The sequence below is a fragment of the Hyla sarda genome, unplaced genomic scaffold (genome assembly GCF_029499605.1).
Source record: "Hyla sarda isolate aHylSar1 unplaced genomic scaffold, aHylSar1.hap1 scaffold_189, whole genome shotgun sequence".
NCBI classification, from domain to species: Eukaryota; Metazoa; Chordata; class Amphibia; order Anura; family Hylidae; genus Hyla; species Hyla sarda.
Genome location: NW_026608543.1, coordinates 215,295 through 241,297, shown reverse-complemented (window position 1 = coordinate 241,297; position 26,003 = coordinate 215,295). Strand labels below are relative to the sequence as shown.

General features: G+C 45.7%; 11 non-coding genes across 11 annotated transcripts; all 11 read right to left on the bottom strand.

Moving 5' to 3' along the window:
- Positions 1-1,418: 1,418 nt before the first annotated feature.
- LOC130315799 (U2 spliceosomal RNA) lies at positions 1,419-1,609 on the bottom strand. The gene has a single exon (XR_008863236.1). It is a non-coding gene; the product is annotated as a U2 spliceosomal RNA (small nuclear RNA).
- Positions 1,610-3,693: 2,084 nt separating this feature from the next.
- On the bottom strand, positions 3,694-3,884 carry LOC130315797 (U2 spliceosomal RNA). The gene has a single exon (XR_008863234.1). It is a non-coding gene; the product is annotated as a U2 spliceosomal RNA (small nuclear RNA).
- Positions 3,885-5,976: 2,092 nt separating this feature from the next.
- Positions 5,977-6,167, bottom strand: LOC130315796 (U2 spliceosomal RNA). Its single transcript, XR_008863233.1, has one exon. It is a non-coding gene; the product is annotated as a U2 spliceosomal RNA (small nuclear RNA).
- Positions 6,168-8,253: 2,086 nt separating this feature from the next.
- Positions 8,254-8,444, bottom strand: LOC130315795 (U2 spliceosomal RNA). Its single transcript, XR_008863232.1, has one exon. It is a non-coding gene; the product is annotated as a U2 spliceosomal RNA (small nuclear RNA).
- Positions 8,445-10,541: 2,097 nt separating this feature from the next.
- Positions 10,542-10,732, bottom strand: LOC130315794 (U2 spliceosomal RNA). The gene has a single exon (XR_008863231.1). It is a non-coding gene; the product is annotated as a U2 spliceosomal RNA (small nuclear RNA).
- Positions 10,733-12,818: 2,086 nt separating this feature from the next.
- LOC130315793 (U2 spliceosomal RNA) lies at positions 12,819-13,009 on the bottom strand. Its single transcript, XR_008863230.1, has one exon. It is a non-coding gene; the product is annotated as a U2 spliceosomal RNA (small nuclear RNA).
- Positions 13,010-15,095: 2,086 nt separating this feature from the next.
- Positions 15,096-15,286, bottom strand: LOC130315792 (U2 spliceosomal RNA). The gene has a single exon (XR_008863229.1). It is a non-coding gene; the product is annotated as a U2 spliceosomal RNA (small nuclear RNA).
- A 2,080-nt stretch (positions 15,287-17,366) lies between these two features.
- On the bottom strand, positions 17,367-17,557 carry LOC130315791 (U2 spliceosomal RNA). The gene has a single exon (XR_008863228.1). It is a non-coding gene; the product is annotated as a U2 spliceosomal RNA (small nuclear RNA).
- Positions 17,558-19,656: 2,099 nt separating this feature from the next.
- On the bottom strand, positions 19,657-19,847 carry LOC130315928 (U2 spliceosomal RNA). The gene has a single exon (XR_008863342.1). It is a non-coding gene; the product is annotated as a U2 spliceosomal RNA (small nuclear RNA).
- A 2,096-nt stretch (positions 19,848-21,943) lies between these two features.
- Positions 21,944-22,134, bottom strand: LOC130315790 (U2 spliceosomal RNA). Its single transcript, XR_008863227.1, has one exon. It is a non-coding gene; the product is annotated as a U2 spliceosomal RNA (small nuclear RNA).
- A 2,078-nt stretch (positions 22,135-24,212) lies between these two features.
- On the bottom strand, positions 24,213-24,403 carry LOC130315788 (U2 spliceosomal RNA). The gene has a single exon (XR_008863226.1). It is a non-coding gene; the product is annotated as a U2 spliceosomal RNA (small nuclear RNA).
- Between the last annotated feature and the right edge of the window lie 1,600 nt (positions 24,404-26,003).

The following is a 26,003-nucleotide window of genomic DNA, read 5'->3' as shown; positions in this document are numbered from 1 at the left end:
TTCTATGAAGGCCATAATAGACGACATCACCAAACAGCTCCATAGTCACATACACAGCAAAGGAGAGATGTTGTTTACACCTAGTGATGTCAGTGGTATTGAGTGACATCACAGCACAGTGCTAAGGCTCCTGGGCCTGGACACAGCAGCGGCTGCAATATCTCAACGGAGAATACGTTTATATATATGTGTGTGTGTGCGCGTATATATATATATATATATATATATATATATATATATATATTTCTCCGCCGAAATCACTTTTAAACCCATTTCCACCTTTTTTTCCCTTCTCTTCCTCTTACTTTTTTTTCACGTTTTTTTACGTTTTTCTCCTTTTCGCCTCTTTTCTGGGCGTATTATTCTTCTTTTTCTTCTTTTTTTTCGTCTAATGCATACCCCATCAGTGCAGCAATGCTTATTCAATACCGCCAGCAGATGGAGACACTGGGGGATAATTTTCTAAGGATTTATACTGATTTTTCCTGTCTGAATTTGTCGCACAGAAAGTTGCAGGCCAAATATGTGTGACATTTCTGCGACTTTAGCTTCTAGAGCATTTTTACAACATTATACATAGGTGCTGAATACATAAAAAGCGACTGTTCAGCGACAGACAAGTCGCATCGGCTGAAAGTAGGCCAGAATGTCAGTCCATGTTGGAGCAGGTTTAGATACAGTCTAAAGTATAGATCTCAAAGTCTGTGCACAGAATTTAGCAAGGGCCTCGCACCTTCTGATGCATCAGGTAGGTGCACAATAGCATAGCCTAACCCTCTGTACTTTGGTCTATATTGATGCGGGATATAGACAGCCAGCTGATGACCAATCCATTAGTGCAATGGATGGCTGGAAGCATTTGTCTTTGCCTTTGCAATACCACAGAAGCAATGCATGGTCAATGTACAGCAATGACACACCTGTGTGAACAGCCAGGAGACCCCCCCCCATGTTATGTTACATAGTTACATAGTTAGTACGGTCGAAAAAAGACATATGTCCATCAAGTTCAACCAGGGAATTAAGGGGTAGGGGTGTGGCGCGATATTGGGGAAGGGATGAGATTTTATATTTCTTCATAAGCATTAATCTTATTTTGTCAATTAGGAACATTCAGCACCCACCCGCTATCAAGGCAGCTGCCTATCATGTCATGCCCTACCTGCACAGGTGTGCTGGCTACTCAAATGATCCAATTAAGGAGGCCATTTAGTCAGCAGCAGCAGAAGTCCTGTGCCTGGACGCTCCAACAGCGGCCAGACACAAGCAGAAGCAGAAGCAGCAGAAGCAGCAGCAGCAGCACCACCTTTTGTTTTTTGGCTGCAGCAGCAGCAGCAAGGCCCACAGGGCTGGCTAGCTGGCTAGCCAGCAAGCAGGTAGCAATGAAAGTAGGAATCTTTCTTTTTAACCCTGTAAGGGGGTGGTGCACTGTACCCGAAGATACTGCCATATCGGGTCAATGCATAGGGCGACGGAAGCAAGCTTCGAAATCGGCCCCCGTTCTCAAAAATCCATTTAATATATGGTCCCCAGATAGGGGACGTATCAGATATTAAACTGATAAGAACAGATACTACACTTGATCTTAGCCAAAAGGCCGAGAAGCGATAACCGTGAAAGGGGCGGGCCCAACAAGGTCCCCTTCATGGGCACTATCACTGCTTGCTGTCAGGGAGGCTGCCAGACAATTTTCCATGCACACTCTGGGCTGGGGGGCAGTCAACCACCAGTACACACAGCAGAACCTAAACCCATACCATTATTGCTAAGCAGCAAGACAGGGGCCCATTGCACTCCCACGGGGCCTTTTTAAATGCAATCCATAACCCGGATTTGCCAGGAACCCTTCTTACTCCTCCTACTTGCATGTGACACTGGGCTTAGGATCTGCATAGGAAACACACACACAAGCACACACCTACCTTTGTTGCCTGCAGATGCCTCCTTGGCTGTCCCCAAACGGTATCAAACCAACACCCACGGGAAGCTGTAAGCATAGAGGACATGCCTGCACCCCATTGGACTTACCTGTGTGGGTTAAATCCGGGTTATTTGACAACCTATGGCGGTGATGGTTCTGCTCAGGCAGAGCAGTGCTGATGCTCCTCATAAAGCTGTCGCTGCTGTGAAGGTTCTAGGTGACATCACAAATCCCTATGGTTACATACACAACAAAGCTGGGTTGTTGTTGTTTACACTCTGCAAGGCCTGTGGAAGTGAGTGACATCATAGCACTGTAGTTCTGAGGGTTCTAGATGGATGCAACAATCTCCTGTTGCTTCTATGAAGGCCATAATAGACGACATCACCAAACAGCTCCATAGTCACATACACAGCAAAGGAGAGATGTTGTTTACACCTAGTGATGTCAGTGGTATTGAGTGACATCACAGCACAGTGCTAAGGCTCCTGGGCCTGGACACAGCAGCGGCTGCAATATCTCAACGGAGAATACGTTTATATATATGTGTGTGTGTGCGCGTATATATATATATATATATATATATATATATATATATATATTTCTCCGCCGAAATCACTTTTAAACCCATTTCCACCTTTTTTTCCCTTCTCTTCCTCTTACTTTTTTTTCACGTTTTTTTACGTTTTTCTCCTTTTCGCCTCTTTTCTGGGCGTATTATTCTTCTTTTTCTTCTTTTTTTTCGTCTAATGCATACCCCATCAGTGCAGCAATGCTTATTCAATACCGCCAGCAGATGGAGACACTGGGGGATAATTTTCTAAGGATTTATACTGATTTTTCCTGTCTGAATTTGTCGCACAGAAAGTTGCAGGCCAAATATGTGTGACATTTCTGCGACTTTAGCTTCTAGAGCATTTTTACAACATTATACATAGGTGCTGAATACATAAAAAGCGACTGTTCAGCGACAGACAAGTCGCATCGGCTGAAAGTAGGCCAGAATGTCAGTCCATGTTGGAGCAGGTTTAGATACAGTCTAAAGTATAGATCTCAAAGTCTGTGCACAGAATTTAGCAAGGGCCTCGCACCTTCTGATGCATCAGGTAGGTGCACAATAGCATAGCCTAACCCTCTGTACTTTGGTCTATATTGATGCGGGACATAGACAGCCAGCTGATGACCAATCCATTAGTGCAATGGATGGCTGGAAGCATTTGTCTTTGCCTTTGCAATACCACAGAAGCAATGCATGGTCAATGTACAGCAATGACACACCTGTGTGAACAGCCAGGAGACCCCCCCCATGTTATGTTACATAGTTACATAGTTAGTACGGTCGAAAAAAGACATATGTCCATCAAGTTCAACCAGGGAATTAAGGGGTAGGGGTGTGGCGCGATATTGGGGAAGGGATGAGATTTTATATTTCTTCATAAGCATTAATCTTATTTTGTCAATTAGGAACATTCAGCACCCACCCGCTATCAAGGCAGCTGCCTATCATGTCATGCCCTACCTGCACAGGTGTGCTGGCTACTCAAATGATCCAATTAAGGAGGCCATTTAGTCAGCAGCAGCAGAAGTCCTGTGCCTGGACGCTCCAACAGCGGCCAGACACAAGCAGAAGCAGAAGCAGCAGAAGCAGCAGCAGCACCACCTTTTGTTTTTTGGCTGCAGCAGCAGCAGCAAGGCCCACAGGGCTGGCTAGCTGGCTAGCCAGCAAGCAGGTAGCAATGAAAGTAGGAATCTTTCTTTTTAACCCTGTAAGGGGGTGGTGCACTGTACCCGAAGATACTGCCATATCGGGTCAATGCATAGGGCGACGGAAGCAAGCTTCGAAATCGGCCCCCGTTCTCAAAAATCCATTTAATATATGGTCCCCAGATAGGGGACGTATCAGATATTAAACTGATAAGAACAGATACTACACTTGATCTTAGCCAAAAGGCCGAGAAGCGATAACCGTGAAAGGGGCGGGCCCAACAAGGTCCCCTTCATGGGCACTATCACTGCTTGCTGTCAGGGAGGCTGCCAGACAATTTTCCATGCACACTCTGGGCTGGGGGGCAGTCAACCACCAGTACACACAGCAGAACCTAAACCCATACCATTATTGCTAAGCAGCAAGACAGGGGCCCATTGCACTCCCACGGGGCCTTTTTAAATGCAATCCATAACCCGGATTTGCCAGGAACCCTTCTTACTCCTCCTACTTGCATGTGACACTGGGCTTAGGATCTGCATAGGAAACACACACACAAGCACACACCTACCTTTGTTGCCTGCAGATGCCTCCTTGGCTGTCCCCAAACGGTATCAAACCAACACCCACGGGAAGCTGTAAGCATAGAGGACATGCCTGCACCCCATTGGACTTACCTGTGTGGGTTAAATCCGGGTTATTTGACAACCTATGGCGGTGATGGTTCTGCTCAGGCAGAGCAGTGCTGATGCTCCTCATAAAGCTGTCGCTGCTGTGAAGGTTCTAGGTGACATCACAAATCCCTATGGTTACATACACAACAAAGCTGGGTTGTTGTTGTTTACACTCTGCAAGGCCTGTGGAAGTGAGTGACATCATAGCACTGTAGTTCTGAGGGTTCTAGATGGATGCAACAATCTCCTGTTGCTTCTATGAAGGCCATAATAGACGACATCACCAAACAGCTCCATAGTCACATACACAGCAAAGGAGAGATGTTGTTTACACCTAGTGATGTCAGTGGTATTGAGTGACATCACAGCACAGTGCTAAGGCTCCTGGGCCTGGACACAGCAGCGGCTGCAATATCTCAACGGAGAATACGTTTATATATATGTGTGTGTGTGCGCGTATATATATATATATATATATATATATATATATATATATATATATATATTTCTCCGCCGAAATCACTTTTAAACCCATTTCCACCTTTTTTTCCCTTCTCTTCCTCTTACTTTTTTTTCACGTTTTTTTACGTTTTTCTCCTTTTCGCCTCTTTTCTGGGCGTATTATTCTTCTTTTTCTTCTTTTTTTTCGTCTAATGCATACCCCATCAGTGCAGCAATGCTTATTCAATACCGCCAGCAGATGGAGACACTGGGGGATAATTTTCTAAGGATTTATACTGATTTTTCCTGTCTGAATTTGTCGCACAGAAAGTTGCAGGCCAAATATGTGTGACATTTCTGCGACTTTAGCTTCTAGAGCATTTTTACAACATTATACATAGGTGCTGAATACATAAAAAGCGACTGTTCAGCGACAGACAAGTCGCATCGGCTGAAAGTAGGCCAGAATGTCAGTCCATGTTGGAGCAGGTTTAGATACAGTCTAAAGTATAGATCTCAAAGTCTGTGCACAGAATTTAGCAAGGGCCTCGCACCTTCTGATGCATCAGGTAGGTGCACAATAGCATAGCCTAACCCTCTGTACTTTGGTCTATATTGATGCGGGACATAGACAGCCAGCTGATGACCAATCCATTAGTGCAATGGATGGCTGGAAGCATTTGTCTTTGCCTTTGCAATACCACAGAAGCAATGCATGGTCAATGTACAGCAATGACACACCTGTGTGAACAGCCAGGAGACCCCCCCCATGTTATGTTACATAGTTACATAGTTAGTACGGTCGAAAAAAGACATATGTCCATCAAGTTCAACCAGGGAATTAAGGGGTAGGGGTGTGGCGCGATATTGGGGAAGGGATGAGATTTTATATTTCTTCATAAGCATTAATCTTATTTTGTCAATTAGGAACATTCAGCACCCACCCGCTATCAAGGCAGCTGCCTATCATGTCATGCCCTACCTGCACAGGTGTGCTGGCTACTCAAATGATCCAATTAAGGAGGCCATTTAGTCAGCAGCAGCAGAAGTCCTGTGCCTGGACGCTCCAACAGCGGCCAGACACAAGCAGAAGCAGAAGCAGCAGAAGCAGCAGCAGCACCACCTTTTGTTTTTTGGCTGCAGCAGCAGCAGCAAGGCCCACAGGGCTGGCTAGCTGGCTAGCCAGCAAGCAGGTAGCAATGAAAGTAGGAATCTTTCTTTTTAACCCTGTAAGGGGGTGGTGCACTGTACCCGAAGATACTGCCATATCGGGTCAATGCATAGGGCGACGGAAGCAAGCTTCGAAATCGGCCCCCGTTCTCAAAAATCCATTTAATATATGGTCCCCAGATAGGGGACGTATCAGATATTAAACTGATAAGAACAGATACTACACTTGATCTTAGCCAAAAGGCCGAGAAGCGATAACCGTGAAAGGGGCGGGCCCAACAAGGTCCCCTTCATGGGCACTATCACTGCTTGCTGTCAGGGAGGCTGCCAGACAATTTTCCATGCACACTCTGGGCTGGGGGGCAATCAACCACCAGTACACACAGCAGAACCTAAACCCATACCATTATTGCTAAGCAGCAAGACAGGGGCCCATTGCACTCCCACGGGGCCTTTTTAAATGCAATCCATAACCCGGATTTGCCAGGAACCCTTCTTACTCCTCCTACTTGCATGTGACACTGGGCTTAGGATCTGCATAGGAAACACACACACAAGCACACACCTACCTTTGTTGCCTGCAGATGCCTCCTTGGCTGTCCCCAAACGGTATCAAACCAACACCCACGGGAAGCTGTAAGCATAGAGGACATGCCTGCACCCCATTGGACTTACCTGTGTGGGTTAAATCCGGGTTATTTGACAACCTATGGCGGTGATGGTTCTGCTCAGGCAGAGCAGTGCTGATGCTCCTCATAAAGCTGTCGCTGCTGTGAAGGTTCTAGGTGACATCACAAATCCCTATGGTTACATACACAACAAAGCTGGGTTGTTGTTGTTTACACTCTGCAAGGCCTGTGGAAGTGAGTGACATCATAGCACTGTAGTTCTGAGGGTTCTAGATGGATGCAACAATCTCCTGTTGCTTCTATGAAGGCCATAATAGACGACATCACCAAACAGCTCCATAGTCACATACACAGCAAAGGAGAGATGTTGTTTACACCTAGTGATGTCAGTGGTATTGAGTGACATCACAGCACAGTGCTAAGGCTCCTGGGCCTGGACACAGCAGCGGCTGCAATATCTCAACGGAGAATACGTTTATATATATGTGTGTGTGTGCGCGTATATATATATATATATATATATATATATATATATATATATATTTCTCCGCCGAAATCACTTTTAAACCCATTTCCACCTTTTTTTCCCTTCTCTTCCTCTTACTTTTTTTTCACGTTTTTTTACGTTTTTCTCCTTTTCGCCTCTTTTCTGGGCGTATTATTCTTCTTTTTCTTCTTTTTTTTCGTCTAATGCATACCCCATCAATGCAGCAATGCTTATTCAATACCGCCAGCAGATGGAGACACTGGGGGATAATTTTCTAAGGATTTATACTGATTTTTCCTGTCTGAATTTGTCGCACAGAAAGTTGCAGGCCAAATATGTGTGACATTTCTGCGACTTTAGCTTCTAGAGCATTTTTACAACATTATACATAGGTGCTGAATACATAAAAAGCGACTGTTCAGCGACAGACAAGTCGCATCGGCTGAAAGTAGGCCAGAATGTCAGTCCATGTTGGAGCAGGTTTAGATACAGTCTAAAGTATAGATCTCAAAGTCTGTGCACAGAATTTAGCAAGGGCCTCGCACCTTCTGATGCATCAGGTAGGTGCACAATAGCATAGCCTAACCCTCTGTACTTTGGTCTATATTGATGCGGGACATAGACAGCCAGCTGATGACCAATCCATTAGTGCAATGGATGGCTGGAAGCATTTGTCTTTGCCTTTGCAATACCACAGAAGCAATGCATGCTCAATGTACAGCAATGACACACCTGTGTGAACAGCCAGGAGACCCCCCCCATGTTATGTTACATAGTTACATAGTTAGTACGGTCGAAAAAAGACATATGTCCATTAAGTTCAACCAGGGAATTAAGGGGTAGGGGTGTGGCGCGATATTGGGGAAGGGATGAGATTTTATATTTCTTCATAAGCATTAATCTTATTTTGTCAATTAGGAACATTCAGCACCCACCCGCTATCAAGGCAGCTGCCTATCATGTCATGCCCTACCTGCACAGGTGTGCTGGCTACTCAAATGATCCAATTAAGGAGGCCATTTAGTCAGCAGCAGCAGAAGTCCTGTGCCTGGACGCTCCAACAGCGGCCAGACACAAGCAGGAGCAGAAGCAGCAGAAGCAGCAGCAGCACCACCTTTTGTTTTTTGGCTGCAGCAGCAGCAGCAAGGCCCACAGGGCTGGCTAGCTGGCTAGCCAGCAAGCAGGTAGCAATGAAAGTAGGAATCTTTCTTTTTAACCCTGTAAGGGGGTGGTGCACTGTACCCGAAGATACTGCCATATCGGGTCAATGCATAGGGCGACGGAAGCAAGCTTCGAAATCGGCCCCCGTTCTCAAAAATCCATTTAATATATGGTCCCCAGATAGGGGACGTATCAGATATTAAACTGATAAGAACAGATACTACACTTGATCTTAGCCAAAAGGCCGAGAAGCGATAACCGTGAAAGGGGCGGGCCCAACAAGGTCCCCTTCATGGGCACTATCACTGCTTGCTGTCAGGGAGGCTGCCAGACAATTTTCCATGCACACTCTGGGCTGGGGGGCAGTCAACCACCAGTACACACAGCAGAACCTAAACCCATACCATTATTGCTAAGCAGCAAGACAGGGGCCCATTGCACTCCCACGGGGCCTTTTTAAATGCAATCCATAACCCGGATTTGCCAGGAACCCTTCTTACTCCTCCTACTTGCATGTGACACTGGGCTTAGGATCTGCATAGGAAACACACACACAAGCACACACCTACCTTTGTTGCCTGCAGATGCCTCCTTGGCTGTCCCCAAACGGTATCAAACCAACACCCACGGGAAGCTGTAAGCATAGAGGACATGCCTGCACCCCATTGGACTTACCTGTGTGGGTTAAATCCGGGTTATTTGACAACCTATGGCGGTGATGGTTCTGCTCAGGCAGAGCAGTGCTGATGCTCCTCATAAAGCTGTCGCTGCTGTGAAGGTTCTAGGTGACATCACAAATCCCTATGGTTACATACACAACAAAGCTGGGTTGTTGTTGTTTACACTCTGCAAGGCCTGTGGAAGTGAGTGACATCATAGCACTGTAGTTCTGAGGGTTCTAGATGGATGCAACAATCTCCTGTTGCTTCTATGAAGGCCATAATAGACGACATCACCAAACAGCTCCATAGTCACATACACAGCAAAGGAGAGATGTTGTTTACACCTAGTGATGTCAGTGGTATTGAGTGACATCACAGCACAGTGCTAAGGCTCCTGGGCCTGGACACAGCAGCGGCTGCAATATCTCAACGGAGAATACGTTTATATATATGTGTGTGTGTGCGCGTATATATATATATATATATATATATATATATATATATATATATATATATATATTTCTCCGCCGAAATCACTTTTAAACCCATTTCCACCTTTTTTTCCCTTCTCTTCCTCTTACTTTTTTTTCACGTTTTTTTACGTTTTTCTCCTTTTCGCCTCTTTTCTGGGCGTATTATTCTTCTTTTTCTTCTTTTTTTTTCGTCTAATGCATACCCCATCAGTGCAGCAATGCTTATTCAATACCGCCAGCAGATGGAGACACTGGGGGATAATTTTCTAAGGATTTATACTGATTTTTCCTGTCTGAATTTGTCGCACAGAAAGTTGCAGGCCAAATATGTGTGACATTTCTGCGACTTTAGCTTCTAGAGCATTTTTACAACATTATACATAGGTGCTGAATACATAAAAAGCGACTGTTCAGCGACAGACAAGTCGCATCGGCTGAAAGTAGGCCAGAATGTCAGTCCATGTTGGAGCAGGTTTAGATACAGTCTAAAGTATAGATCTCAAAGTCTGTGCACAGAATTTAGCAAGGGCCTCGCACCTTCTGATGCATCAGGTAGGTGCACAATAGCATAGCCTAACCCTCTGTACTTTGGTCTATATTGATGCGGGACATAGACAGCCAGCTGATGACCAATCCATTAGTGCAATGGATGGCTGGAAGCATTTGTCTTTGCCTTTGCAATACCACAGAAGCAATGCATGGTCAATGTACAGCAATGACACACCTGTGTGAACAGCCAGGAGACCCCCCCCATGTTATGTTACATAGTTACATAGTTAGTACGGTCGAAAAAAGACATATGTCCATCAAGTTCAACCAGGGAATTAAGGGGTAGGGGTGTGGCGCGATATTGGGGAAGGGATGAGATTTTATATTTCTTCATAAGCATTAATCTTATTTTGTCAATTAGGAACATTCAGCACCCACCCGCTATCAAGGCAGCTGCCTATCATGTCATGCCCTACCTGCACAGGTGTGCTGGCTACTCAAATGATCCAATTAAGGAGGCCATTTAGTCAGCAGCAGCAGAAGTCCTGTGCCTGGACGCTCCAACAGCGGCCAGACACAAGCAGAAGCAGAAGCAGCAGAAGCAGCAGCAGCACCACCTTTTGTTTTTTGGCTGCAGCAGCAGCAGCAAGGCCCACAGGGCTGGCTAGCTGGCTAGCCAGCAAGCAGGTAGCAATGAAAGTAGGAATCTTTCTTTTTAACCCTGTAAGGGGGTGGTGCACTGTACCCGAAGATACTGCCATATCGGGTCAATGCATAGGGCGACGGAAGCAAGCTTCGAAATCGGCCCCCGTTCTCAAAAATCCATTTAATATATGGTCCCCAGATAGGGGACGTATCAGATATTAAACTGATAAGAACAGATACTACACTTGATCTTAGCCAAAAGGCCGAGAAGCGATAACCGTGAAAGGGGCGGGCCCAACAAGGTCCCCTTCATGGGCACTATCACTGCTTGCTGTCAGGGAGGCTGCCAGACAATTTTCCATGCACACTCTGGGCTGGGGGGCAGTCAACCACCAGTACACACAGCAGAACCTAAACCCATACCATTATTGCTAAGCAGCAAGACAGGGGCCCATTGCACTCCCACGGGGCCTTTTTAAATGCAATCCATAACCCGGATTTGCCAGGAACCCTTCTTACTCCTCCTACTTGCATGTGACACTGGGCTTAGGATCTGCATAGGAAACACACACACAAGCACACACCTACCTTTGTTGCCTGCAGATGCCTCCTTGGCTGTCCCCAAACGGTATCAAACCAACACCCACGGGAAGCTGTAAGCATAGAGGACATGCCTGCACCCCATTGGACTTACCTGTGTGGGTTAAATCCGGGTTATTTGACAACCTATGGCGGTGATGGTTCTGCTCAGGCAGAGCAGTGCTGATGCTCCTCATAAAGCTGTCGCTGCTGTGAAGGTTCTAGGTGACATCACAAATCCCTATGGTTACATACACAACAAAGCTGGGTTGTTGTTGTTTACACTCTGCAAGGCCTGTGGAAGTGAGTGACATCATAGCACTGTAGTTCTGAGGGTTCTAGATGGATGCAACAATCTCCTGTTGCTTCTATGAAGGCCATAATAGACGACATCACCAAACAGCTCCATAGTCACATACACAGCAAAGGAGAGATGTTGTTTACACCTAGTGATGTCAGTGGTATTGAGTGACATCACAGCACAGTGCTAAGGCTCCTGGGCCTGGACACAGCAGCGGCTGCAATATCTCAACGGAGAATACGTTTATATATATGTGTGTGTGTGCGCGTATATATATATATATATATATATATATATATATATATATATATTTCTCCGCCGAAATCACTTTTAAACCCATTTCCACCTTTTTTTCCCTTCTCTTCCTCTTACTTTTTTTTCACGTTTTTTTACGTTTTTCTCCTTTTCGCCTCTTTTCTGGGCGTATTATTCTTCTTTTTCTTCTTTTTTTTCGTCTAATGCATACCCCATCAGTGCAGCAATGCTTATTCAATACCGCCAGCAGATGGAGACACTGGGGGATAATTTTCTAAGGATTTATACTGATTTTTCCTGTCTGAATTTGTCGCACAGAAAGTTGCAGGCCAAATATGTGTGACATTTCTGCGACTTTAGCTTCTAGAGCATTTTTACAACATTATACATAGGTGCTGAATACATAAAAAGCGACTGTTCAGCGACAGACAAGTCGCATCGGCTGAAAGTAGGCCAGAATGTCAGTCCATGTTGGAGCAGGTTTAGATACAGTCTAAAGTATAGATCTCAAAGTCTGTGCACAGAATTTAGCAAGGGCCTCGCACCTTCTGATGCATCAGGTAGGTGCACAATAGCATAGCCTAACCCTCTGTACTTTGGTCTATATTGATGCGGGACATAGACAGCCAGCTGATGACCAATCCATTAGTGCAATGGATGGCTGGAAGCATTTGTCTTTGCCTTTGCAATACCACAGAAGCAATGCATGGTCAATGTACAGCAATGACACACCTGTGTGAACAGCCAGGAGACCCCCCCCATGTTATGTTACATAGTTACATAGTTAGTACGGTCGAAAAAAGACATATGTCCATCAAGTTCAACCAGGGAATTAAGGGGTAGGGGTGTGGCGCGATATTGGGGAAGGGATGAGATTTTATATTTCTTCATAAGCATTAATCTTATTTTGTCAATTAGGAACATTCAGCACCCACCCGCTATCAAGGCAGCTGCCTATCATGTCATGCCCTACCTGCACAGGTGTGCTGGCTACTCAAATGATCCAATTAAGGAGGCCATTTAGTCAGCAGCAGCAGAAGTCCTGTGCCTGGACGCTCCAACAGCGGCCAGACACAAGCAGGAGCAGAAGCAGCAGAAGCAGCAGCAGCACCACCTTTTGTTTTTTGGCTGCAGCAGCAGCAGCAAGGCCCACAGGGCTGGCTAGCTGGCTAGCCAGCAAGCAGGTAGCAATGAAAGTAGGAATCTTTCTTTTTAACCCTGTAAGGGGGTGGTGCACTGTACCCGAAGATACTGCCATATCGGGTCAATGCATAGGGCGACGGAAGCAAGCTTCGAAATCGGCCCCCGTTCTCAAAAATCCATTTAATATATGGTCCCCAGATAGGGGACGTATCAGATATTAAACTGATAAGAACAGATACTACACTTGATCTTAGCCAAAAGGCCGAGAAGCGATAACCGTGAAAGGGGCGGGCCCAACAAGGTCCCCTTCATGGGCACTATCACTGCTTGCTGTCAGGGAGGCTGCCAGACAATTTTCCATGCACACTCTGGGCTGGGGGGCAGTCAACCACCAGTACACACAGCAGAACCTAAACCCATACCATTATTGCTAAGCAGCAAGACAGGGGCCCATTGCACTCCCACGGGGCCTTTTTAAATGCAATCCATAACCCGGATTTGCCAGGAACCCTTCTTACTCCTCCTACTTGCATGTGACACTGGGCTTAGGATCTGCATAGGAAACACACACACAAGCACACACCTACCTTTGTTGCCTGCAGATGCCTCCTTGGCTGTCCCCAAACGGTATCAAACCAACACCCACGGGAAGCTGTAAGCATAGAGGACATGCCTGCACCCCATTGGACTTACCTGTGTGGGTTAAATCCGGGTTATTTGACAACCTATGGCGGTGATGGTTCTGCTCAGGCAGAGCAGTGCTGATGCTCCTCATAAAGCTGTCGCTGCTGTGAAGGTTCTAGGTGACATCACAAATCCCTATGGTTACATACACAACAAAGCTGGGTTGTTGTTGTTTACACTCTGCAAGGCCTGTGGAAGTGAGTGACATCATAGCACTGTAGTTCTGAGGGTTCTAGATGGATGCAACAATCTCCTGTTGCTTCTATGAAGGCCATAATAGACGACATCACCAAACAGCTCCATAGTCACATACACAGCAAAGGAGAGATGTTGTTTACACCTAGTGATGTCAGTGGTATTGAGTGACATCACAGCACAGTGCTAAGGCTCCTGGGCCTGGACACAGCAGCGGCTGCAATATCTCAACGGAGAATACGTTTATATATATGTGTGTGTGTGCGCGTATATATATATATATATATATATATATATATATATATATATATTTCTCCGCCGAAATCACTTTTAAACCCATTTCCACCTTTTTTTCCCTTCTCTTCCTCTTACTTTTTTTTCACGTTTTTTTACGTTTTTCTCCTTTTCGCCTCTTTTCTGGGCGTATTATTCTTCTTTTTCTTCTTTTTTTTCGTCTAATGCATACCCCATCAGTGCAGCAATGCTTATTCAATACCGCCAGCAGATGGAGACACTGGGGGATAATTTTCTAAGGATTTATACTGATTTTTCCTGTCTGAATTTGTCGCACAGAAAGTTGCAGGCCAAATATGTGTGACATTTCTGCGACTTTAGCTTCTAGAGCATTTTTACAACATTATACATAGGTGCTGAATACATAAAAAGCGACTGTTCAGCGACAGACAAGTCGCATCGGCTGAAAGTAGGCCAGAATGTCAGTCCATGTTGGAGCAGGTTTAGATACAGTCTAAAGTATAGATCTCAAAGTCTGTGCACAGAATTTAGCAAGGGCCTCGCACCTTCTGATGCATCAGGTAGGTGCACAATAGCATAGCCTAACCCTCTGTACTTTGGTCTATATTGATGCGGGACATAGACAGCCAGCTGATGACCAATCCATTAGTGCAATGGATGGCTGGAAGCATTTGTCTTTGCCTTTGCAATACCACAGAAGCAATGCATGGTCAATGTACAGCAATGACACACCTGTGTGAACAGCCAGGAGACCCCCCCCATGTTATGTTACATAGTTACATAGTTAGTACGGTCGAAAAAAGACATATGTCCATCAAGTTCAACCAGGGAATTAAGGGGTAGGGGTGTGGCGCGATATTGGGGAAGGGATGAGATTTTATATTTCTTCATAAGCATTAATCTTATTTTGTCAATTAGGAACATTCAGCACCCACCCGCTATCAAGGCAGCTGCCTATCATGTCATGCCCTACCTGCACAGGTGTGCTGGCTACTCAAATGATCCAATTAAGGAGGCCATTTAGTCAGCAGCAGCAGAAGTCCTGTGCCTGGACGCTCCAACAGCGGCCAGACACAAGCAGAAGCAGAAGCAGCAGAAGCAGCAGCAGCACCACCTTTTGTTTTTTGGCTGCAGCAGCAGCAGCAAGGCCCACAGGGCTGGCTAGCTGGCTAGCCAGCAAGCAGGTAGCAATGAAAGTAGGAATCTTTCTTTTTAACCCTGTAAGGGGGTGGTGCACTGTACCCGAAGATACTGCCATATCGGGTCAATGCATAGGGCGACGGAAGCAAGCTTCGAAATCGGCCCCCGTTCTCAAAAATCCATTTAATATATGGTCCCCAGATAGGGGACGTATCAGATATTAAACTGATAAGAACAGATACTACACTTGATCTTAGCCAAAAGGCCGAGAAGCGATAACCGTGAAAGGGGCGGGCCCAACAAGGTCCCCTTCATGGGCACTATCACTGCTTGCTGTCAGGGAGGCTGCCAGACAATTTTCCATGCACACTCTGGGCTGGGGGGCAGTCAACCACCAGTACACACAGCAGAACCTAAACCCATACCATTATTGCTAAGCAGCAAGACAGGGGCCCATTGCACTCCCACGGGGCCTTTTTAAATGCAATCCATAACCCGGATTTGCCAGGAACCCTTCTTACTCCTCCTACTTGCATGTGACACTGGGCTTAGGATCTGCATAGGAAACACACACACAAGCACACACCTACCTTTGTTGCCTGCAGATGCCTCCTTGGCTGTCCCCAAACGGTATCAAACCAACACCCACGGGAAGCTGTAAGCATAGAGGACATGCCTGCACCCCATTGGACTTACCTGTGTGGGTTAAATCCGGGTTATTTGACAACCTATGGCGGTGATGGTTCTGCTCAGGCAGAGCAGTGCTGATGCTCCTCATAAAGCTGTCGCTGCTGTGAAGGTTCTAGGTGACATCACAAATCCCTATGGTTACATACACAACAAAGCTGGGTTGTTGTTGTTTACACTCTGCAAGGCCTGTGGAAGTGAGTGACATCATAGCACTGTAGTTCTGAGGGTTCTAGATGGATGCAACAATCTCCTGTTGCTTCTATGAAGGCCATAATAGACGACATCACCAAACAGCTCCATAGTCACATACACAGCAAAGGAGAGATGTTGTTTACACCTAGTGATGTCAGTGGTATTGAGTGACATCACAGCACAGTGCTAAGGCTCCTGGGCCTGGACACAGCAGCGGCTGCAATATCTCAACGGAGAATACGTTTATATATATGTGTGTGTGTGCGCGTATATATATATATATATATATATATATATATATATATTTCTCCGCCGAAATCACTTTTAAACCCATTTCCACCTTTTTTTCCCTTCTCTTCCTCTTACTTTTTTTTCACGTTTTTTTACGTTTTTCTCCTTTTCGCCTCTTTTCTGGGCGTATTATTCTTCTTTTTCTTCTTTTTTTTCGTCTAATGCATACCCCATCAGTGCAGCAATGCTTATTCAATACCGCCAGCAGATGGAGACACTGGGGGATAATTTTCTAAGGATTTATACTGATTTTTCCTGTCTGAATTTGTCGCACAGAAAGTTGCAGGCCAAATATGTGTGACATTTCTGCGACTTTAGCTTCTAGAGCATTTTTACAACATTATACATAGGTGCTGAATACATAAAAAGCGACTGTTCAGCGACAGACAAGTCGCATCGGCTGAAAGTAGGCCAGAATGTCAGTCCATGTTGGAGCAGGTTTAGATACAGTCTAAAGTATAGATCTCAAAGTCTGTGCACAGAATTTAGCAAGGGCCTCGCACCTTCTGATGCATCAGGTAGGTGCACAATAGCATAGCCTAACCCTCTGTACTTTGGTCTATATTGATGCGGGACATAGACAGCCAGCTGATGACCAATCCATTAGTGCAATGGATGGCTGGAAGCATTTGTCTTTGCCTTTGCAATACCACAGAAGCAATGCATGGTCAATGTACAGCAATGACACACCTGTGTGAACAGCCAGGAGACCCCCCCCATGTTATGTTACATAGTTACATAGTTAGTACGGTCGAAAAAAGACATATGTCCATCAAGTTCAACCAGGGAATTAAGGGGTAGGGGTGTGGCGCGATATTGGGGAAGGGATGAGATTTTATATTTCTTCATAAGCATTAATCTTATTTTGTCAATTAGGAACATTCAGCACCCACCCGCTATCAAGGCAGCTGCCTATCATGTCATGCCCTACCTGCACAGGTGTGCTGGCTACTCAAATGATCCAATTAAGGAGGCCATTTAGTCAGCAGCAGCAGAAGTCCTGTGCCTGGACGCTCCAACAGCGGCCAGACACAAGCAGAAGCAGAAGCAGCAGAAGCAGCAGCAGCACCACCTTTTGTTTTTTGGCTGCAGCAGCAGCAGCAAGGCCCACAGGGCTGGCTAGCTGGCTAGCCAGCAAGCAGGTAGCAATGAAAGTAGGAATCTTTCTTTTTAACCCTGTAAGGGGGTGGTGCACTGTACCCGAAGATACTGCCATATCGGGTCAATGCATAGGGCGACGGAAGCAAGCTTCGAAATCGGCCCCCGTTCTCAAAAATCCATTTAATATATGGTCCCCAGATAGGGGACGTATCAGATATTAAACTGATAAGAACAGATACTACACTTGATCTTAGCCAAAAGGCCGAGAAGCGATAACCGTGAAAGGGGCGGGCCCAACAAGGTCCCCTTCATGGGCACTATCACTGCTTGCTGTCAGGGAGGCTGCCAGACAATTTTCCATGCACACTCTGGGCTGGGGGGCAGTCAACCACCAGTACACACAGCAGAACCTAAACCCATACCATTATTGCTAAGCAGCAAGACAGGGGCCCATTGCACTCCCACGGGGCCTTTTTAAATGCAATCCATAACCCGGATTTGCCAGGAACCCTTCTTACTCCTCCTACTTGCATGTGACACTGGGCTTAGGATCTGCATAGGAAACACACACACAAGCACACACCTACCTTTGTTGCCTGCAGATGCCTCCTTGGCTGTCCCCAAACGGTATCAAACCAACACCCACGGGAAGCTGTAAGCATAGAGGACATGCCTGCACCCCATTGGACTTACCTGTGTGGGTTAAATCCGGGTTATTTGACAACCTATGGCGGTGATGGTTCTGCTCAGGCAGAGCAGTGCTGATGCTCCTCATAAAGCTGTCGCTGCTGTGAAGGTTCTAGGTGACATCACAAATCCCTATGGTTACATACACAACAAAGCTGGGTTGTTGTTGTTTACACTCTGCAAGGCCTGTGGAAGTGAGTGACATCATAGCACTGTAGTTCTGAGGGTTCTAGATGGATGCAACAATCTCCTGTTGCTTCTATGAAGGCCATAATAGACGACATCACCAAACAGCTCCATAGTCACATACACAGCAAAGGAGAGATGTTGTTTACACCTAGTGATGTCAGTGGTATTGAGTGACATCACAGCACAGTGCTAAGGCTCCTGGGCCTGGACACAGCAGCGGCTGCAATATCTCAACGGAGAATACGTTTATATATATGTGTGTGTGTGCGCGTATATATATATATATATATATATATATATATATATATATATATATATATATATTTCTCCGCCGAAATCACTTTTAAACCCATTTCCACCTTTTTTTCCCTTCTCTTCCTCTTACTTTTTTTTCACGTTTTTTTACGTTTTTCTCCTTTTCGCCTCTTTTCTGGGCGTATTATTCTTCTTTTTCTTCTTTTTTTTCGTCTAATGCATACCCCATCAGTGCAGCAATGCTTATTCAATACCGCCAGCAGATGGAGACACTGGGGGATAATTTTCTAAGGATTTATACTGATTTTTCCTGTCTGAATTTGTCGCACAGAAAGTTGCAGGCCAAATATGTGTGACATTTCTGCGACTTTAGCTTCTAGAGCATTTTTACAACATTATACATAGGTGCTGAATACATAAAAAGCGACTGTTCAGCGACAGACAAGTCGCATCGGCTGAAAGTAGGCCAGAATGTCAGTCCATGTTGGAGCAGGTTTAGATACAGTCTAAAGTATAGATCTCAAAGTCTGTGCACAGAATTTAGCAAGGGCCTCGCACCTTCTGATGCATCAGGTAGGTGCACAATAGCATAGCCTAACCCTCTGTACTTTGGTCTATATTGATGCGGGACATAGACAGCCAGCTGATGACCAATCCATTAGTGCAATGGATGGCTGGAAGCATTTGTCTTTGCCTTTGCAATACCACAGAAGCAATGCATGGTCAATGTACAGCAATGACACACCTGTGTGAACAGCCAGGAGACCCCCCCCATGTTATGTTACATAGTTACATAGTTAGTACGGTCGAAAAAAGACATATGTCCATCAAGTTCAACCAGGGAATTAAGGGGTAGGGGTGTGGCGCGATATTGGGGAAGGGATGAGATTTTATATTTCTTCATAAGCATTAATCTTATTTTGTCAATTAGGAACATTCAGCACCCACCCGCTATCAAGGCAGCTGCCTATCATGTCATGCCCTACCTGCACAGGTGTGCTGGCTACTCAAATGATCCAATTAAGGAGGCCATATAGTCAGCAGCAGCAGAAGTCCTGTGCCTGGACGCTCCAACAGCGGCCAGACACAAGCAGAAGCAGAAGCAGCAGAAGCAGCAGCAGCACCACCTTTTGTTTTTTGGCTGCAGCAGCAGCAGCAGCAAGGCCCACAGGGCTGGCTAGCTGGCTAGCCAGCAAGCAGGTAGCAATGAAAGTAGGAATCTTTCTTTTTAACCCTGTAAGGGGGTGGTGCACTGTACCCGAAGATACTGCCATATCGGGTCAATGCATAGGGCGACGGAAGCAAGCTTCGAAATTGGCCCCCGTTCTCAAAAATCCATTTAATATATGGTCCCCAGATAGGGGACGTATCAGATATTAAACTGATAAGAACAGATACTACACTTGATCTTAGCCAAAAGGCCGAGAAGCGATAACCGTGAAAGGGGCGGGCCCAACAAGGTCCCCTTCATGGGCACTATCACTGCTTGCTGTCAGGGAGGCTGCCAGACAATTTTCCATGCACACTCTGGGCTGGGGGGCAGTCAACCACCAGTACACACAGCAGAACCTAAACCCATACCATTATTGCTAAGCAGCAAGACAGGGGCCCATTGCACTCCCACGGGGCCTTTTTAAATGCAATCCATAACCCGGATTTGCCAGGAACCCTTCTTACTCCTCCTACTTGCATGTGACACTGGGCTTAGGATCTGCATAGGAAACACACACACAAGCACACACCTACCTTTGTTGCCTGCAGATGCCTCCTTGGCTGTCCCCAAACGGTATCAAACCAACACCCACGGGAAGCTGTAAGCATAGAGGACATGCCTGCACCCCATTGGACTTACCTGTGTGGGTTAAATCCGGGTTATTTGACAACCTATGGCGGTGATGGTTCTGCTCAGGCAGAGCAGTGCTGATGCTCCTCATAAAGCTGTCGCTGCTGTGAAGGTTCTAGGTGACATCACAAATCCCTATGGTTACATACACAACAAAGCTGGGTTGTTGTTGTTTACACTCTGCAAGGCCTGTGGAAGTGAGTGACATCATAGCACTGTAGTTCTGAGGGTTCTAGATGGATGCAACAATCTCCTGTTGCTTCTATGAAGGCCATAATAGACGACATCACCAAACAGCTCCATAGTCACATACACAGCAAAGGAGAGATGTTGTTTACACCTAGTGATGTCAGTGGTATTGAGTGACATCACAGCACAGTGCTAAGGCTCCTGGGCCTGGACACAGCAGCGGCTGCAATATCTCAACGGAGAATACGTTTATATATATGTGTGTGTGTGCGCGTATATATATATATATATATATATATATATATATATATATATATATATATATATTTCTCCGCCGAAATCACTTTTAAACCCATTTCCACCTTTTTTTCCCTTCTCTTCCTCTTACTTTTTTTTCACGTTTTTTTACGTTTTTCTCCTTTTCGCCTCTTTTCTGGGCGTATTATTCTTCTTTTTCTTCTTTTTTTTCGTCTAATGCATACCCCATCAGTGCAGCAATGCTTATTCAATACCGCCAGCAGATGGAGACACTGGGGGATAATTTTCTAAGGATTTATACTGATTTTTCCTGTCTGAATTTGTCGCACAGAAAGTTGCAGGCCAAATATGTGTGACATTTCTGCGACTTTAGCTTCTAGAGCATTTTTACAACATTATACATAGGTGCTGAATACATAAAAAGCGACTGTTCAGCGACAGACAAGTCGCATCGGCTGAAAGTAGGCCAGAATGTCAGTCCATGTTGGAGCAGGTTTAGATACAGTCTAAAGTATAGATCTCAAAGTCTGTGCACAGAATTTAGCAAGGGCCTCGCACCTTCTGATGCATCAGGTAGGTGCACAATAGCATAGCCTAACCCTCTGTACTTTGGTCTATATTGATGCGGGACATAGACAGCCAGCTGATGACCAATCCATTAGTGCAATGGATGGCTGGAAGCATTTGTCTTTGCCTTTGCAATACCACAGAAGCAATGCATGGTCAATGTACAGCAATGACACACCTGTGTGAACAGCCAGGAGACCCCCCCCATGTTATGTTACATAGTTACATAGTTAGTACGGTCGAAAAAAGACATATGTCCATCAAGTTCAACCAGGGAATTAAGGGGTAGGGGTGTGGCGCGATATTGGGGAAGGGATGAGATTTTATATTTCTTCATAAGCATTAATCTTATTTTGTCAATTAGGAACATTCAGCACCCACCCGCTATCAAGGCAGCTGCCTATCATGTCATGCCCTACCTGCACAGGTGTGCTGGCTACTCAAATGATCCAATTAAGGAGGCCATTTAGTCAGCAGCAGCAGAAGTCCTGTGCCTGGACGCTCCAACAGCGGCCAGACACAAGCAGAAGCAGAAGCAGCAGAAGCAGCAGCAGCACCACCTTTTGTTTTTTGGCTGCCGCAGCAGCAGCAAGGCCCACAGGGCTGGCTAGCTGGCTAGCCAGCAAGCAGGTAGCAATGAAAGTAGGAATCTTTCTTTTTAACCCTGTAAGGGGGTGGTGCACTGTACCCGAAGATACTGCCATATCGGGTCAATGCATAGGGCGACGGAAGCAAGCTTCGAAATCGGCCCCCGTTCTCAAAAATCCATTTAATATATGGTCCCCAGATAGGGGACGTATCAGATATTAAACTGATAAGAACAGATACTACACTTGATCTTAGCCAAAAGGCCGAGAAGCGATAACCGTGAAAGGGGCGGGCCCAACAAGGTCCCCTTCATGGGCACTATCACTGCTTGCTGTCAGGGAGGCTGCCAGACAATTTTCCATGCACACTCTGGGCTGGGGGGCAGTCAACCACCAGTACACACAGCAGAACCTAAACCCATACCATTATTGCTAAGCAGCAAGACAGGGGCCCATTGCACTCCCACGGGGCCTTTTTAAATGCAATCCATAACCCGGATTTGCCAGGAACCCTTCTTACTCCTCCTACTTGCATGTGACACTGGGCTTAGGATCTGCATAGGAAACACACACACAAGCACACACCTACCTTTGTTGCCTGCAGATGCCTCCTTGGCTGTCCCCAAACGGTATCAAACCAACACCCACGGGAAGCTGTAAGCATAGAGGACATGCCTGCACCCCATTGGACTTACCTGTGTGGGTTAAATCCGGGTTATTTGACAACCTATGGCGGAGATGGTTCTGCTCAGGCAGAGCAGTGCTGATGCTCCTCATAAAGCTGTCGCTGCTGTGAAGGTTCTAGGTGACATCACAAATCCCTATGGTTACATACACAACAAAGCTGGGTTGTTGTTGTTTACACTCTGCAAGGCCTGTGGAAGTGAGTGACATCATAGCACTGTAGTTCTGAGGGTTCTAGATGGATGCAACAATCTCCTGTTGCTTCTATGAAGGCCATAATAGACGACATCACCAAAGAGCTCCATAGTCACATACACAGCAAAGGAGAGATGTTGTTTACACCTAGTGATGTCAGTGGTATTGAGTGACATCACAGCACAGTGCTAAGGCTCCTGGGCCTGGACACAGCAGCGGCTGCAATATCTCAACGGAGAATACGTTTATATATATGTGTGTGTGTGCGCGTATATATATATATATATATATATATATATATATATATATTTCTCCGCCGAAATCACTTTTAAACCCATTTCCACCTTTTTTTCCCTTCTCTTCCTCTTACTTTTTTTTCACGTTTTTTTACGTTTTTCTCCTTTTCGCCTCTTTTCTGGGCGTATTATTCTTCTTTTTCTTCTTTTTTTTCGTCTAATGCATACCCCATCAGTGCAGCAATGCTTATTTAATACCGCCAGCAGATGGAGACACTGGGGGATAATTTTCTAAGGATTTATACTGATTTTTCCTGTCTGAATTTGTCGCACAGAAAGTTGCAGGCCAAATATGTGTGACATTTCTGCGACTTTAGCTTCTAGAGCATTTTTACAACATTATACATAGGTGCTGAATACATAAAAAGCGACTGTTCAGCGACAGACAAGTCGCATCGGCTGAAAGTAGGCCAGAATGTCAGTCCATGTTGGAGCAGGTTTAGATACAGTCTAAAGTATAGATCTCAAAGTCTGTGCACAGAATTTAGCAAGGGCCTCGCACCTTCTGATGCATCAGGTAGGTGCACAATAGCATAGCCTAACCCTCTGTACTTTGGTCTATATTGATGCGGGACATAGACAGCCAGCTGATGACCAATCCATTAGTGCAATGGATGGCTGGAAGCATTTGTCTTTGCCTTTGCAATACCACAGAAGCAATGCATGGTCAATGTACAGCAATGACACACCTGTGTGAACAGCCAGGAGACCCCCCCCATGTTATGTTACATAGTTACATAGTACGGTCGAAAAAAGACATATGTCCATCAAGTTCAACCAGGGAATTAAGGGGTAGGGGTGTGGCGCGATATTGGGGAAGGGATGAGATTTTATATTTCTTCATAAGCATTAATCTTATTTTGTCAATTAGGAACATTCAGCACCCACCCGCTATCAAGGCAGCTGCCTATCATGTCATGCCCTACCTGCACAGGTGTGCTGGCTACTCAAATGATCCAATTAAGGAGGCCATTTAGTCAGCAGCAGCAGAAGTCCTGTGCCTGGACGCTCCAACAGCGGCCAGACACAAGCAGAAGCAGAAGCAGCAGAAGCAGCAGCAGCACCACCTTTTGTTTTTTGGCTGCAGCAGCAGCAGCAAGGCCCACAGGGCTGGCTAGCTGGCTAGCCAGCAAGCAGGTAGCAATGAAAGTAGGAATCTTTCTTTTTAACCCTGTAAGGGGGTGGTGCACTGTACCCGAAGATACTGCCATATCGGGTCAATGCATAGGGCGACGGAAGCAAGCTTCGAAATCGGCCCCCGTTCTCAAAAATCCATTTAATATATGGTCCCCAGATAGGGGACGTATCAGATATTAAACTGATAAGAACAGATACTACACTTGATCTTAGCCAAAAGGCCGAGAAGCGATAACCGTGAAAGGGGCGGGCCCAACAAGGTCCCCTTCATGGGCACTATCACTGCTTGCTGTCAGGGAGGCTGCCAGACAATTTTCCATGCACACTCTGGGCTGGGGGGCAGTCAACCACCAGTACACACAGCAGAACCTAAACCCATACCATTATTGCTAAGCAGCAAGACAGGGGCCCATTGCACTCCCACGGGGCCTTTTTAAATGCAATCCATAACCCGGATTTGCCAGGAACCCTTCTTACTCCTCCTACTTGCATGTGACACTGGGCTTAGGATCTGCATAGGAAACACACACACAAGCACACACCTACCTTTGTTGCCTGCAGATGCCTCCTTGGCTGTCCCCAAACGGTATCAAACCAACACCCACGGGAAGCTGTAAGCATAGAGGACATGCCTGCACCCCATTGGACTTACCTGTGTGGGTTAAATCCGGGTTATTTGACAACCTATGGCGGTGATGGTTCTGCTCAGGCAGAGCAGTGCTGATGCTCCTCATAAAGCTGTCGCTGCTGTGAAGGTTCTAGGTGACATCACAAATCCCTATGGTTACATACACAACAAAGCTGGGTTGTTGTTGTTTACACTCTGCAAGGCCTGTGGAAGTGAGTGACATCATAGCACTGTAGTTCTGAGGGTTCTAGATGGATGCAACAATCTCCTGTTGCTTCTATGAAGGCCATAATAGACGACATCACCAAACAGCTCCATAGTCACATACACAGCAAAGGAGAGATGTTGTTTACACCTAGTGATGTCAGTGGTATTGAGTGACATCACAGCACAGTGCTAAGGCTCCTGGGCCTGGACACAGCAGCGGCTGCAATATCTCAACGGAGAATACTTTTATATATATGTGTGTGTGTGCGCGTATATATATATATATATATATATATATATATATATATATATATATTTCTCCGCCGAAATCACTTTTAAACCCATTTCCACCTTTTTTTCCCTTCTCTTCCTCTTACTTTTTTTTCACGTTTTTTTACGTTTTTCTCCTTTTCGCCTCTTTTCTGGGCGTATTATTCTTCTTTTTCTTCTTTTTTTTCGTCTAATGCATACCCCATCAGTGCAGCAATGCTTATTCAATACCGCCAGCAGATGGAGACACTGGGGGATAATTTTCTAAGGATTTATACTGATTTTTCCTGTCTGAATTTGTCGCACAGAAAGTTGCAGGCCAAATATGTGTGACATTTCTGCGACTTTAGCTTCTAGAGCATTTTTACAACATTATACATAGGTGCTGAATACATAAAAAGCGACTGTTCAGCGACAGACAAGTCGCATCGGCTGAAAGTAGGCCAGAATGTCAGTCCATGTTGGAGCAGGTTTAGATACAGTCTAAAGTATAGATCTCAAAGTCTGTGCACAGAATTTAGCAAGGGCCTCGCACCTTCTGATGCATCAGGTAGGTGCACAATAGCATAGCCTAACCCTCTGTACTTTGGTCTATATTGATGCGGGACATAGACAGCCAGCTGATGACCAATCCATTAGTGCAATGGATGGCTGGAAGCATTTGTCTTTGCCTTTGCAATACCACAGAAGCAATGCATGGTCAATGTACAGCAATGACACACCTGTGT